Source organism: Oryctolagus cuniculus, chromosome X, assembly GCF_964237555.1.
Source record: "Oryctolagus cuniculus chromosome X, mOryCun1.1, whole genome shotgun sequence".
NCBI lineage: Eukaryota > Metazoa > Chordata > Mammalia > Lagomorpha > Leporidae > Oryctolagus > Oryctolagus cuniculus.
In genome coordinates, this window is record NC_091453.1 from 129,994,934 (window position 1) to 130,007,431 (window position 12,498).

General features: G+C 39.9%; 1 pseudogene; it reads right to left on the minus strand.

The window, feature by feature from the left end:
- Nucleotides 1-392: 392 nt before the first annotated feature.
- Nucleotides 393-4,385, minus strand: LOC100353065 (histone acetyltransferase KAT2B pseudogene; annotated as a pseudogene).
- Between the last annotated feature and the right edge of the window lie 8,113 nt (nucleotides 4,386-12,498).

Below are 12,498 nucleotides of genomic sequence, written 5' to 3' on the forward strand. Positions count from 1 at the left end.
GGTTGGCCCAAGTGCTTGGACTGCTGCTATCCATATGGGAGACCTGGAGGAAACTCCTGGATCCTTGCTTCAGTCTGGCCCAGCTCTGGTTGTTATGGCCATCTGGGGCATGAACTAGCAGATGGAAGATCTCTCTCTCGATCTCTCTCTCTCTCTCTCTCTCTCTAACACTGACTTTCAAATAAAGAAGCAAACTCATTTAAAGAAAAATCTGTATGTAAAACTAGTGAAATCTGAGTAACATCTGAAGGTAATAGTACCACACCAATGTCATTTTCCAGTTTTTTTTAGCTTTTTAAAATATAATTTAAAACTATTTTGTACCAGTACAATATATTAATTTTACAAATGTAAAATTTTATCAGCTGTTAAAGCATTTGCAAAACCACACATTCTACTTCAGCTTTATTGCACAATATCTATAAGAAAATATTAATTTTTAAATTAGAAAACATAAAAATGCTTTCAATATAGAAGAGACGATCTCATTTTAAAGACAATACTCTATAAGAATGTCTACCAAGAAAATAACAAACTTTCACAGGATACCAAGCTGGACAGATGCTTTGGCAGATCTGATACAAAGCACTGTTAAAACCAGTCCAAAATAACTTAATCCAAGCTGTATCATCATTCTTCATAGAAATCTAGACACCACTGAAGGTAGTTTCTTATACTTAAAAAAGATGAGGCATTTTTCCATGTGAGCATTCTGAATATCTCATTTGTATCAAAAACAACACTTTCAACTTAATAGCCATTTGCAGGGTTTTTCCCTTCACACAGACTATCACTGGCAATGGTTTTTAATGACTGTTACTGATCATTTTAATTTATTTATGCTGATAGAAAAATCAAGATAAATACACTTTTTAAATTCCATCCTTTACAAAAACGAGTTTATAAATTTGCATCATAAAAATTAGTGTCAAGACCACCAGGATGGCCTTCATTTCTACGGTTGTATATTAGTTGATTTTCCCAGACTTGGGATGGCAGAAGTCCCACTTTTCTTTGTAGTGTAATTAGGAAATAAATTGAAGACAGGTTAATAAGGTTGGTTGTATAATGGATTTTAGTGGGATGTGACCTTAGACCTATATAGCAATATAGGTATTAAAATACTGACAGAAAACCTTGGTTGGAATTTAATTCACCACTGACAACAAATAATATCGGGAGATGAAAAATGAAAAATCCTCATGTATACTTTATAAATGGTGTTGTGTATACCAAATAAATAAATCCTTATTTTAGAAAAGGATTCACCATATTGATATATGTGTAAACTATAAACTTTTTTCCTATTAAAATATGTGGATTAAATCTTAAGTGTTTTCAAATTTACGCATTTGTGGCCTGAGAAATTACCTTTTGGAACTTATGGCCTGCATAAGCAAAGTCAAATACTATATTAAACATTTATGTGGAGAAAACAATTATTAAAATAGTGGTTATGAACACACAAGTTTGTTGTGGGCAGACAGAATTATCAAAACTCAGATGCTTATAAAATGTCGCATTATTTAAAATTTCTTCCTTAGAAATCAAAGCAGTTGCTTTTGTAGAGCTGCATTTTTCAGAACTGCTCAAAGCACCTCATTTAGATGAGTGTTTTAAAAATATATATGTAAAGTCTACAATGAGACTTCAAATGTATTTCACCTTTTATGGGTTTTTTAAAATCACGTATCCCTTCCTTAAAAGTCCTTCAGAATAAAATAAAAATAAATTCTCACATTCCATTAGAAAAACATGGAAACATTCATGGTCTGAAATTTTCTAGAATCCCCCAAATCTTGAGACAATGTGCAATTTCCTCACATACAGGTTTTGAGGAAACCCCTGACCATTTATCTTGTAATAGTTGTCTAATGGACATGCCATAGAAAATTTACATTAATAGTACTAAATAGATTAAAATCTATTCCATAAAATAAAAATGTTCTATGTCAATTTATATACATATCTGAAAAGCTAAAAGGAGGTTTTTTGTTTGTTTTTCAAAAGTGCTAATTATTACAAGTCTCTTCGACATATTTTGTCCAATTCTTTGTACAACTAAAACACCTTGCATTAGGCACACTGCTTGATGAATCTCTAAGCAGCAGGGAGGGAACATCACTTGTCAATTAATCCAGCTTCCTTAATTTTACTGAAGAAGAATTTCTCCAGGATATTGGCACATTTGTAGTATTCACTCTCAGGGGGGTTGTATTCTTTGCAATTGGTAAAGACTCGTTGTAAGTCTGCCATGAATAATTTCTTAGATACGTAGTACCTATTCTTGAGGCGTTCACTCATGGTTTTCAGATCTTCACCTGCTGAAGGATGCTCTTCAGCGTGCTGTAAAGCTGGTGAGGGTCTTTGGGCTCCTTACTTTTCTCCTTTCCACCTGGTTTCCAGCCTGTCTCTCTAATTCCAGGAATGCTTTCTATAGGAATTTGTCGAACTCCATCTTTAAAACATGAAAGTCCGGGGTAAACTTTCCGAATCTGGGCCTGTTTTCTTTCTATCAGCTTTTTAATTACCTCTTTCTGCTTTTTAATGATCACAGAAAATTCTGTATATGGGATCCGAGGATTTAGCTCACATCCCATTAAAGTGGCTCCTTCATAATCCTTAATGTAGCCAACATATTTGGCTTTAGGTATTTTAATTTCTTTGGAGAAACCCTGTTTCTTAAAGTACCCAATTGCATATTCATCTGCATATGTGAGAAAGTTCAGGATGTCATGTTTTATATGATATTCTTTCAAATGATTCATCAGATGTGTTCCATAGCCCTTGACTTGTTCATTTGAAGTTACAGCACAGAAAACAATCTCTGTGAATCCTTGGGATGGGAACATACGGAAACATATACCACCAATAACACGGCCATCTTTAATTAAAGCGAGGGTTTTGTGTTTCCGGTCAAAGACGAGCCGCGTGATATACTCTTTTGGCATTCGGGGCAGCTGATGGGAGAACACATTCTGCAGGCCGACCAGCCACATCAGGATCCTCTTGTTCGGTTTTTGGTTCAGGGAATTGCCAACCACGTGAAATTCAATCACACCCCTGCGCTCTTCCAGCCTTGCTGCCTCATCCCTTGCTGAATGGGCTGACAGAAAATTGGTCTCTGGTCCGAGCATTGCTGCAGGGTCTGTGATGGTGGACATCACCTCATGGATTAATTCCATTGGAATAGCCCCCATGACTCGGGGTTTCTTGGCCTCCTCCAGAACATGAGAGTCATTCATTTTCCTCTTTTCGCCTGTTTGGATTCCTAGTTGGCTGATTCTGGAAGAGGCTGAGAGAAAATCCTGATCCCAGATGGGAGAGTTTTGACTATAAACTTCTTCTTCTAACATGGATAGAAATTTTGGGAAATGAGTGAGGATCAGAGTTCGTTTCTCGAGAGGCAGTTTGTCTTTTTCCTGTCTTGCTTGTTCCAGGAGTTGTCTCCTCATAACGGTGAAGACTGAGCGAAGCAACGTTCTCCCGAACACCTGGGTGGTTTCATACCGAGGTAGACTGTCACAGAACTGTGGCACATTGCAGTAACACAGCCACCTTGTGTAGTTCTCTTTGTATCCAGAAATATCGTCATTGGGAGAGCGCAGTCTTCGTTGAGATGGTGCCTCCAGATGCCAATAGTTGATGCGGTTTAGGAACATTTTGGCCAACTCGACTATTGTTTGCCTTTCTTTTGATGGCAGGTGACTAAATTTGTACTGCACAAAGTTATTCACGCCCTGCTCAATACTAGGCTTTTCAAATGGGGGTTTCTTCTCCAAGGAGCCTTCAACCACAGGCTTTCCTCTTTGTAAAATAGACTTTCTCAGGAGCTTAAATAGGTAGAAGTAAACTTGCTTGGTATCTGCATCTTCCTCCTTGTGGACACAAGTAAAGAGATACTCCACATCCAACACTATTCCCAGGAGTCTGTTCATTTCTTCCTCTGACACATTCTCCAGGTGGGAAACATGAGCAGCTAGGGCATGGCTACAACTCCGACAGGATTCCGTTAGACTGACGATTATTTGCTGCAGATCGGCTCTGGGGGGAGTAGGAGAGGGGTTGGGGTTTTTCCAGCCATTACATTTACAGGACTCCTCAGCCTTGCAAGCGGAGTACACTCCGAGTTTCTCCAGTTTCTTGGGCCGCGGAGCCGAGCGCAGCTGCGCCTTCTTCACGGCGATCCGGGCCGAGCCACCGCCTCCCGGTCCTTCGGCCGTGCCCGCCGCAGCCACAGCCGTCGCCGGACCGCAGGAGAAGCCCTGCGGGGGCGCGGGCGGCGGCGGCGCGGGCGGCTGCGGGGGCAGCGCCCCGGGCCCGGCCCCCGGCCCGCAGCCGCCGGGCCCGGCCCCGCCAGCCTCGGACATGCCGCCCCCGAGCACGGCAGGAGGCGCCGAGTGTCAGGCGGCCGCCGCCAGGGTCTTCCCTCTCGGGCTCTGGGCCCATTTTCCAGTTTTGATCACTATACTCTAGGTGAATCGCATTCATGGAAGCTGGGTGCAGTATACAGTATGATCTTTTCCCCCCAATTTTTGTGAATCTAAAACTACTTCAAAATAAAAGAAAATTTAAAAGCACAAAAGTGAAAGACAAAGTTAGAGCTTTTATAGAAGATAATACATGGCCATATATTTCTAGCTTTGGATTGAGGAAAGATGTCTTAAACAAACAAGACCACAAAAGCATAAACCACAAGGCAAAAGACTGATATTTTAATGTAGGCTACTATTAAGAACTTCTGTTCATTAGAGTAACTCCATATGTTGTCTCCTGGGATGGCATATGGCATAGTGCTTTTCTAATAAAGTTAATAAACTAAGCAAGATTAAAGAGTATATGACTAAGGCATACATAAATAAGTAAGGAAAAGTTTTTAGAAGCAATTAAATGAAAAACACAGAATGTAGTCAAATGGTTAACGAGGAGACGGATTGGGTTCCAATTTTGACTTTGTCACTGAATGCTTCTGTGACCTTGGTAAGTTACTTGACTTATCTGTTCTTCAGTGGCCTTGTGTGTATAGCATAGGTAACTCACAGAGTTATGGTAAGGCTTAAATGAGTTGAAACACGCAAAGCACGTAAAGCATTGCCTGGCATAATTGACAGCTATAGAAGCATTAGCTGCTATTATTATTTTGAGGAAATGAATGGTAGAGAGATCGAATAGATGATAAAGCCATAGATGAATTTAAATTATCACTAATGCTTTAGTTCTTGTATTTTCAGTGGGTTCCAGCATAAGTATTGTTATTAAAATTTAAAAAAACACACGGTATTTTAGCATGGAGCAGTGAAGAAGGTGAAGAATCAAGAGAGTGAAAAGACAAGCCACACATTGGAGAAGATATAGTTTGTAATACATGCATTGCCATATAATTAAAGTCTAGGATATATAAAGAAAGATGGTGGGGCCAGCGCTGTGGTGCAGTAGGTTCATCCTCCACCTGCAGCACCGGCATGCCATATGAGTGCCAGTTATAATCCCAGCTGCTCTTCTTCCAATCAGGTCTCTGCTGTGGCCTGGGAAAACAGTAGAAGATGGCCCAGGCACTTGAGCCCCTGCACCCACGTGGGAGACCTACAAGAAGCTCCTGGCTCCTGGCTTTGGATTGGTGCAGTTGTGGCTGTTGTGGCCATTTGGGGAGTGAACCAGCAGATGGGAGACCTCTCTCCCTGTCTCTCCCTCTCACTGTTTGTAACACTACCTCTCAAATAAATAAGTGAAATCTTTAAAAAAAATATATGGTAGAAAAACTAACAAGGAAAAAGCAAATAATCCAACAGTGACAATGACAACAAATGGGCAAATGACATTCCAGAGCATTTCATGGAGGGTGAAGCCCAAGTCATCCATAATGCTCGCACTCAATAAAGGCAAATTAAAATCACAGCATAATAGCCACATTGTGTTAGTTTGCTAGGGTTGTCATGGCACAATACTACTGAATGGATGTCTTAAATCACAGAAATATGTCTTTTTTCATAATTTGGGGACTAGAAGTCCAAGATCCTAATATTGACAGGTTTGGTGTCTTTTGAGGCCTCTCTGCTTGGCTTGCAGATATTTAGCTCTCCATGTGATGTGTGTGTGTGTATGTGTGTCCTAATCTCTTTTTTAAAAAACAAAGTTTATATATTTGAAAGACAGAGTGACATGAAGAAGGACACACACACACACAGACAAAGAAAACTTTCCACTTGTCGGTTGACCAACAGCTGGGGCTAGGCAAGGCTGAAGCCAGGAGCCTGGAACTCCATGCAGGTCTCCCACATGAGTGGCAGGAACCTAAGTACCTGGGCTACCATCAGCAGCCTCCCAGACTCTTCTAGGTGCATTAGCAAGAAGCTGGATCAGAAGTGTGGTTGTCTAACCAGTACTTGAACCAGGTACTCCAATATGGGACAAAAGAATCCCAAGTGATAGGACTTAACTGGCTGTGCTATAGTGACTGTCCCCAATCTCCTCTTTTCATAAGGGCACCTGTCACAATGGATCAGGACCCACCCATACTTTCCTTGTTGTTTTACCCTAACTACCTCTTCAAATACTTTATCTCTAAGTGACAGTCACATTTTGAGGTACTGGGTGTTAGGACTCCCTCATATGAATTTGGAAGGAATGCAATTCAGTCCTTCACATGCATCCATCAGAATAAATGTTTATCTCCAAGAGAAACTTGTGCACCTGGAGACATGTAAATGTGCAAGAATATTCATGAGTGCACGTTGGCTGTAGCAAATGTGCATTGCTAGTTAGAAAGCATTAGTAAGTTACAGTAAATGCATTCAATGGTATTCTACCTAGCTAAGACAATAAGTGAAATACAGTTCTATGCAACAATATAGATGAATCTCAGCAGTACCACTTTTGGCGAAACAAAAAAACAAGTCAATAATACATGTGGTAAAATATAAAATATGAAAGCAAACAAAACTAAGCAATATGAAGTTTAAAAACACATATGAGGGGGCCAGTGCTGCGGCATAGCAGGATAGCCCTCTGCTTGAGCACCAGCATCCCATATGGGCACCGGTTCTAGTCCCAGCTGCTCCTCTTCCAATCCAGCTCTCTGCTATGGCCTGGCAAAGCAGTGGAAGATGGCCCTGCACCCACGTGGGAGACCCGGAGTAAGCTCCTGGCTCCTGGCTTCAGATCAGCTCAGCTCCAGCTGTTGTGGCCATCTGGGGAGTAAGCCAGTGGATAGAAGACCTTTCTCTATGTCTCTCCATCTGTCTGTAGCTCTGCCTCTCAAATAAATAAATAAAAATGTTTTAAAAAGCACATATGTGCATGAAATTTAAGGAAATTCAAGGGAATAACAAAAATAACTCAACAGACATTCAGGATAATTCAGTTTGTTGGCTATTGTGAATAGTACTGCGGCAAACATGGAAGTGTAGATTTCATTTCCCCTGAGTATATATCCAGTAGTGAATTACTGGATCATATGGTAGTCATATTTTTAGTTTTTTGAGGACCCTCCACACTGTTTCCATAATGGCTGTACAAAGCTACATTCCCAGCAACAGTGTTTATGGGATGCCCTTTTTCTGTATCCTCACTAGCATTTATGAGTTTTTGTCGATTATAGCCATTCTAACTGAAAGGAGTTAGTATCTCATTGTGGTTTTTGTTTGCATTTCCCTGATAACTAGGGATACTGAGCGTGTTTTCACTACTACGAGGTATCCATCAACAGGTGAGTGACTAAAGCAAATGTGGTACACATTTGAATACACAATGGAATAGTAGTCATTCACAAAAAAGAATGAAACCCTGTTTTTCTCCAACACCATGGATGAGCCTGCAGAACATTATGTTAGGTGAAGTGAGCCAGGCACAGAAAGACAAATACTGTATGTTCTCACCTAAGGAAGTTAATTAAGTGGATTTCATTAAGTAGAGCATAGAATAATGGTTAACAGAGCTTGGGGAGGGAAATATGAGGCTATCAGGTACAAAAATATAGTTAGATAGGAAGAATGAGTTCTATTGTTCTAAAGCACAGTAGGATGACTGTAATTAACAATAACTTATGGCCAGCACCGCAGCTCACTAGGCTAATCCTCCACCTTGCGGCACCGGCACACCGGGTTCTAGTCCCGGTCAGGGTGCCGGATTCTGTCCCCCTTGCCCCTCTTCCAGGCCAGCTCTCTGCTGTGGCCAGGGAGTGCAGTGGAGGATGGCCCAAGTGCTTGGGCCCTGCACCCCATGGGAGACCAGGAGAAGTACCTGGCTCCTGCCATCGGATCAGCATGGTGTGCCGGCCGCAGCACGCCGGCCGCGGTGGCCATTGGAGGGTGAACCAATGGCAAAGGAAGACCTTTCTCTCTGTCTCTCTCTCTCACTGTCCACTCTGCCTGTCAAAAAAAAAAAAAAAACCACTAATTTACTGTATATTTCAAAATAGCTTCAAAAGAGCTAGCAGAGATTGTGAATGTTCCAAACACAAAGAAATAATAAATTTTTGAGGTGATGGATATGCTAATGATCCTGATTTGATCATTATACATTGTATACATGCATTTAAATATCTCACTCTATCCAATAAATATTTGGAAATATTTTGGGTTGATTTTAAAAAAGAATTGAAAAAAATCCCATAGAATAGTGATTATTCCTGAGAGAGAGAGAGAGAGAGAGAGAGAGAGAGGAATATATACTTTTAAAAGATTATTTATTTGAAAGGCAGAATTACAGAGAGGTAGAGGCAGAGGCAGAAAGAGAGAGAGTCTTCCATCCGCTGGTTCTCTCCCCAAATGACCACAAAAGCCAGAGCTGCTCAGATCTGAAGCCAGGAGCCAGGAGCCAGGGGCTTCTTCTAGGTTTCCCACAAGGGTGGCAGGGGCCTAAGCATTCGGGCCATCTTCTACTGCCTTCCTAGGCCATTAGTTGAGAGCTGGATTGGAAGTGGAAGGGCTGGGACCCGAACCAGTGTCCATATGGGATGCCAGCACTGCAGGCCGTGATTTTACCCATTGCATCACAGCGCCAGCCCATATTTTTTAAAAAATAAACTAAGTGGTAGTTTTGTGTGTGTTGGCTGAGTTGTTATTATTCGTATGTTACACATATTTTATAAACATTTTCTATTTGCTCGCTATTTTATAAATCTAAGGAAACTTAGACATCTGAAGAACAGGGACAAAAGAGTAGAAGTGAACCCATAATCATAATTCTTTATAAACAATGGAAGGGTTCTTCACATCTCTTAGCAACATTCCTCTCTAGGCAGTCCTAAAATGCCTTCCAAAAATCCTTACCTCCTCAAATTTCTGTTCTTGTGCTATCCTCTCTCCTTGAGCTAGACTTAGTGATTCATTTCTAATAAATATAACACAACTCTACGAAAGTTTCCAGAAGACAGAAGATGAAAGAATACTTCTTAAATTATTTTGTGATGCCAGCATTACCTTAGCACCTAAACAAGACAAAGGCAATATAAAGAACAAAACCAAAAACCTAAAAATCAATATCTCTCACAAACATAGTGCCAAAATCTTTAACAAAATATTAGCTAATTTATCAAGGAATATAAAAAAGAATAATATATCGTGAACAAGCGATATTTAGGGAATGCAATCAACATTAGAAAATAAATCGATGTAATCCATTCTATTTACAGTCCAAAGAAGGAAAATCGCATGATCACACATTCATTCATAGTAAAACTTTCAGCAAACTAGAAAAGGGAACTTCCTTGTTTTGAAAAAGGCCGTCTACCAAAAAATATGCTGCAAGCATCATAGTTGATGATAAAACACTGGATGCTTCCCCTGCACTCATTACTGCCGTGTAACATCACACTGAGGCTCTTAATCAATGCAACAAAGTAAGGAAAAGAAATAGTGTTTTGAATTGGAACAGAAAAACAAAATTCTCTATACTTAGTGACAATCAATATCAGTGTTTATGTAAAAAAAAAGTCTCAAGGAATCTATTTTAAAAAACTCATACAACAGGGTGTCAGGCCAATGTACAATATGGAAAAAGTCAATTGCATTTCTATACACTAGCAAAAACAATTGCAAGTTGAGATATTTTAAAAGGTATCAATAATAAAAACAATTTTGGAGGACTCAGGCTATCAAATTTCAAGATTTACTATAATGCTAGCGTAAACAAGACAAGGTAGTATTGCCAAAAGGACTGACACATAAATCAATTGAACATAACAAAGTCCAGAAATAAACAAACATAGTCAACTGACTTTTGACACACTGCAAAGGCAATTAAACAAAGAAGGTATAGTCTTCTTAACAGATGGCACAAAGTAATGTACTTGGATCCATATCCTACACCATTTACAAAAAGCTAACTCAAAATGGTCCATATGGTTAAATGTATGACCCCAAATTATAAAATTTACCATAAAAGAAACTTTCTGATCTTGGCTTATGCAAAAAAAAAATTGTTTAGACAGGACACACAAAGTACAAAACAAAATGGAAAAAATGGTAAAACCTATAAATTGGATTTCATCAAAATAAAAAGTTTAAAATTGTGCTCTTCAAGAGATAGTGTTAAGAAAATGAAAATAGCACCACAGAGAGGAAGAAAATATTTGCAAATCAGTTGTCTTACAAAGGATTGATGGCCAGTGCAGAACTCTCTAAGCTCACGTGGGAGGCTGAATAACGTCCCCCAAAATTATCCAGGTCCTAGATCCTGGGATCTATGGATGTTGCTTTACATGCCAGAAATTTTGCAAATGTGATTTAATCAAATATTTTGAGATGGAGAGATTATCCTAGATTATCCAAGCAGTTCCTAAATGTGATCACAAAATCCCCAATTATAGGGAGGCAGAAGGAGTTTTGATTACAGAAAAGAAAAAGACAATGTGACCGCGGAAGCAGAGATTGGGACAACGTGGTCACAAGCCCGGGAGTACCAGCAACCACCACCAGAAGCTGGAATAGCCAAGGTTTGGGTTCTCCCATGGAACCTCTAGAAGGAACCAGTCCTACTCACAGCTTAACTGACACCTTCATTGACATCCCATAAGACTCATTTCTGACTTCAGCTTTCAGAACTGTAAAAGAAAATGTTTCTGTTGTTTTAAGCCACTAAATCTGTGGTAATTTTTTATAGCAGCCTTAGGGACGTAATATAGCTCAGTAGTAAGCAGTGCAGTTAGAAAACAAGCAAAGATTTTAACTGACATTTCACCAATGAGATGACAAGAGTGGCAAAGATGTTCAATATCGTGGGTCATTAGGGCAAAGCAAATCAAAACCTCAATAAGAGGCCGGCGCTGTGGCATAGTGGGTAAAGCCGCCACCTGCAGTGCCAGCATCCCATATACACACTGGTTCGAGTCCCAGCTGCTCCACTTCTTGTCCAACTCTCTGCTCTCTGTTATGGTCTGGGCACCCACAGGGGAGACCCAGAAGAAGTGGGTCATCCTCCACTGCTTTTCCCAAGCCATTAGCAGAGAGCTGGATTGGAAGTGGAGCAGCAGAGACAGAAACCGGTGCCCATATGAGATGCCAGCACTGCAGGCGGAGGCTTTACCCACTATGTCACAATGCTGGCCCCTTGAATTTTTATCCTTTACTGGTGGGAATGTAAAATGGTACAATCATGAGGGACATCAGTGTGACAATGTATTGAAAAGTTAAACACACATTTACCATACAATCTTGCAATTCCACCTCTAGGTATTTACCCCAGAGAAATAAAGACACGTCCATCAAAATAAATAAATAAATAAATAAATAAACAAACAAACATCTGTATGTGAGTATTTATAATAGCTTTATTCATGATCACACACATAAAACAAGAAATAATATAAGTGTCCAGCCTATATGTAATAATGTGGATGAATCTCAAAAACCATCTTAAGTGAACAAGATAGACATTAAAGTCTACTTTCTAACTGGGTTCCATTCACATGAAAATTCTACAAAAACTAAAAGTATTGGGACAGAAAGCAGATCATTGGCTACCAGGGATCTAATGTAGGGGCTGGGCAATTGGCCACAACGGGGCAAGTGTTTGAAGGCACTATTTGGGATAATAGAAAAATTCACTCTCTTAATTATGGTGGTAACTGTATAAGTTATCAGAAGTTATAGAACTGGATACCTAAACAGTATGATTTTTATTATAAGCAAACTATACTCCAATAAGCAAAAAGAAATTCTAAATCTGTACAGACACTAAGTTGAAAAATGACAATGAAGATCAATATTGATTGATATTAGAAGCTCTCCTTGAATATGGTTAAGTGGAAAAATGCGAAACAGCAGTTAAGGAAAAAACCATATGTTATGTGTGCTTGCTCTGAATTGAATCTATTTGTGTCGCTCCAAAATTCATGTGTTGAAACCTTAACCCCCAGTGTGAGGGTATCAGGCCGTGAGGGTGGAGGCATCATCAATGGGATGAGTGCCCTAATAAGAGGAGGTGGGAGGGAGATGATTTTCTTTCTTTAGCACGTGAGGATACAGCAGAAGACAGCTGTCTGTGACTGGAGGAGGACTC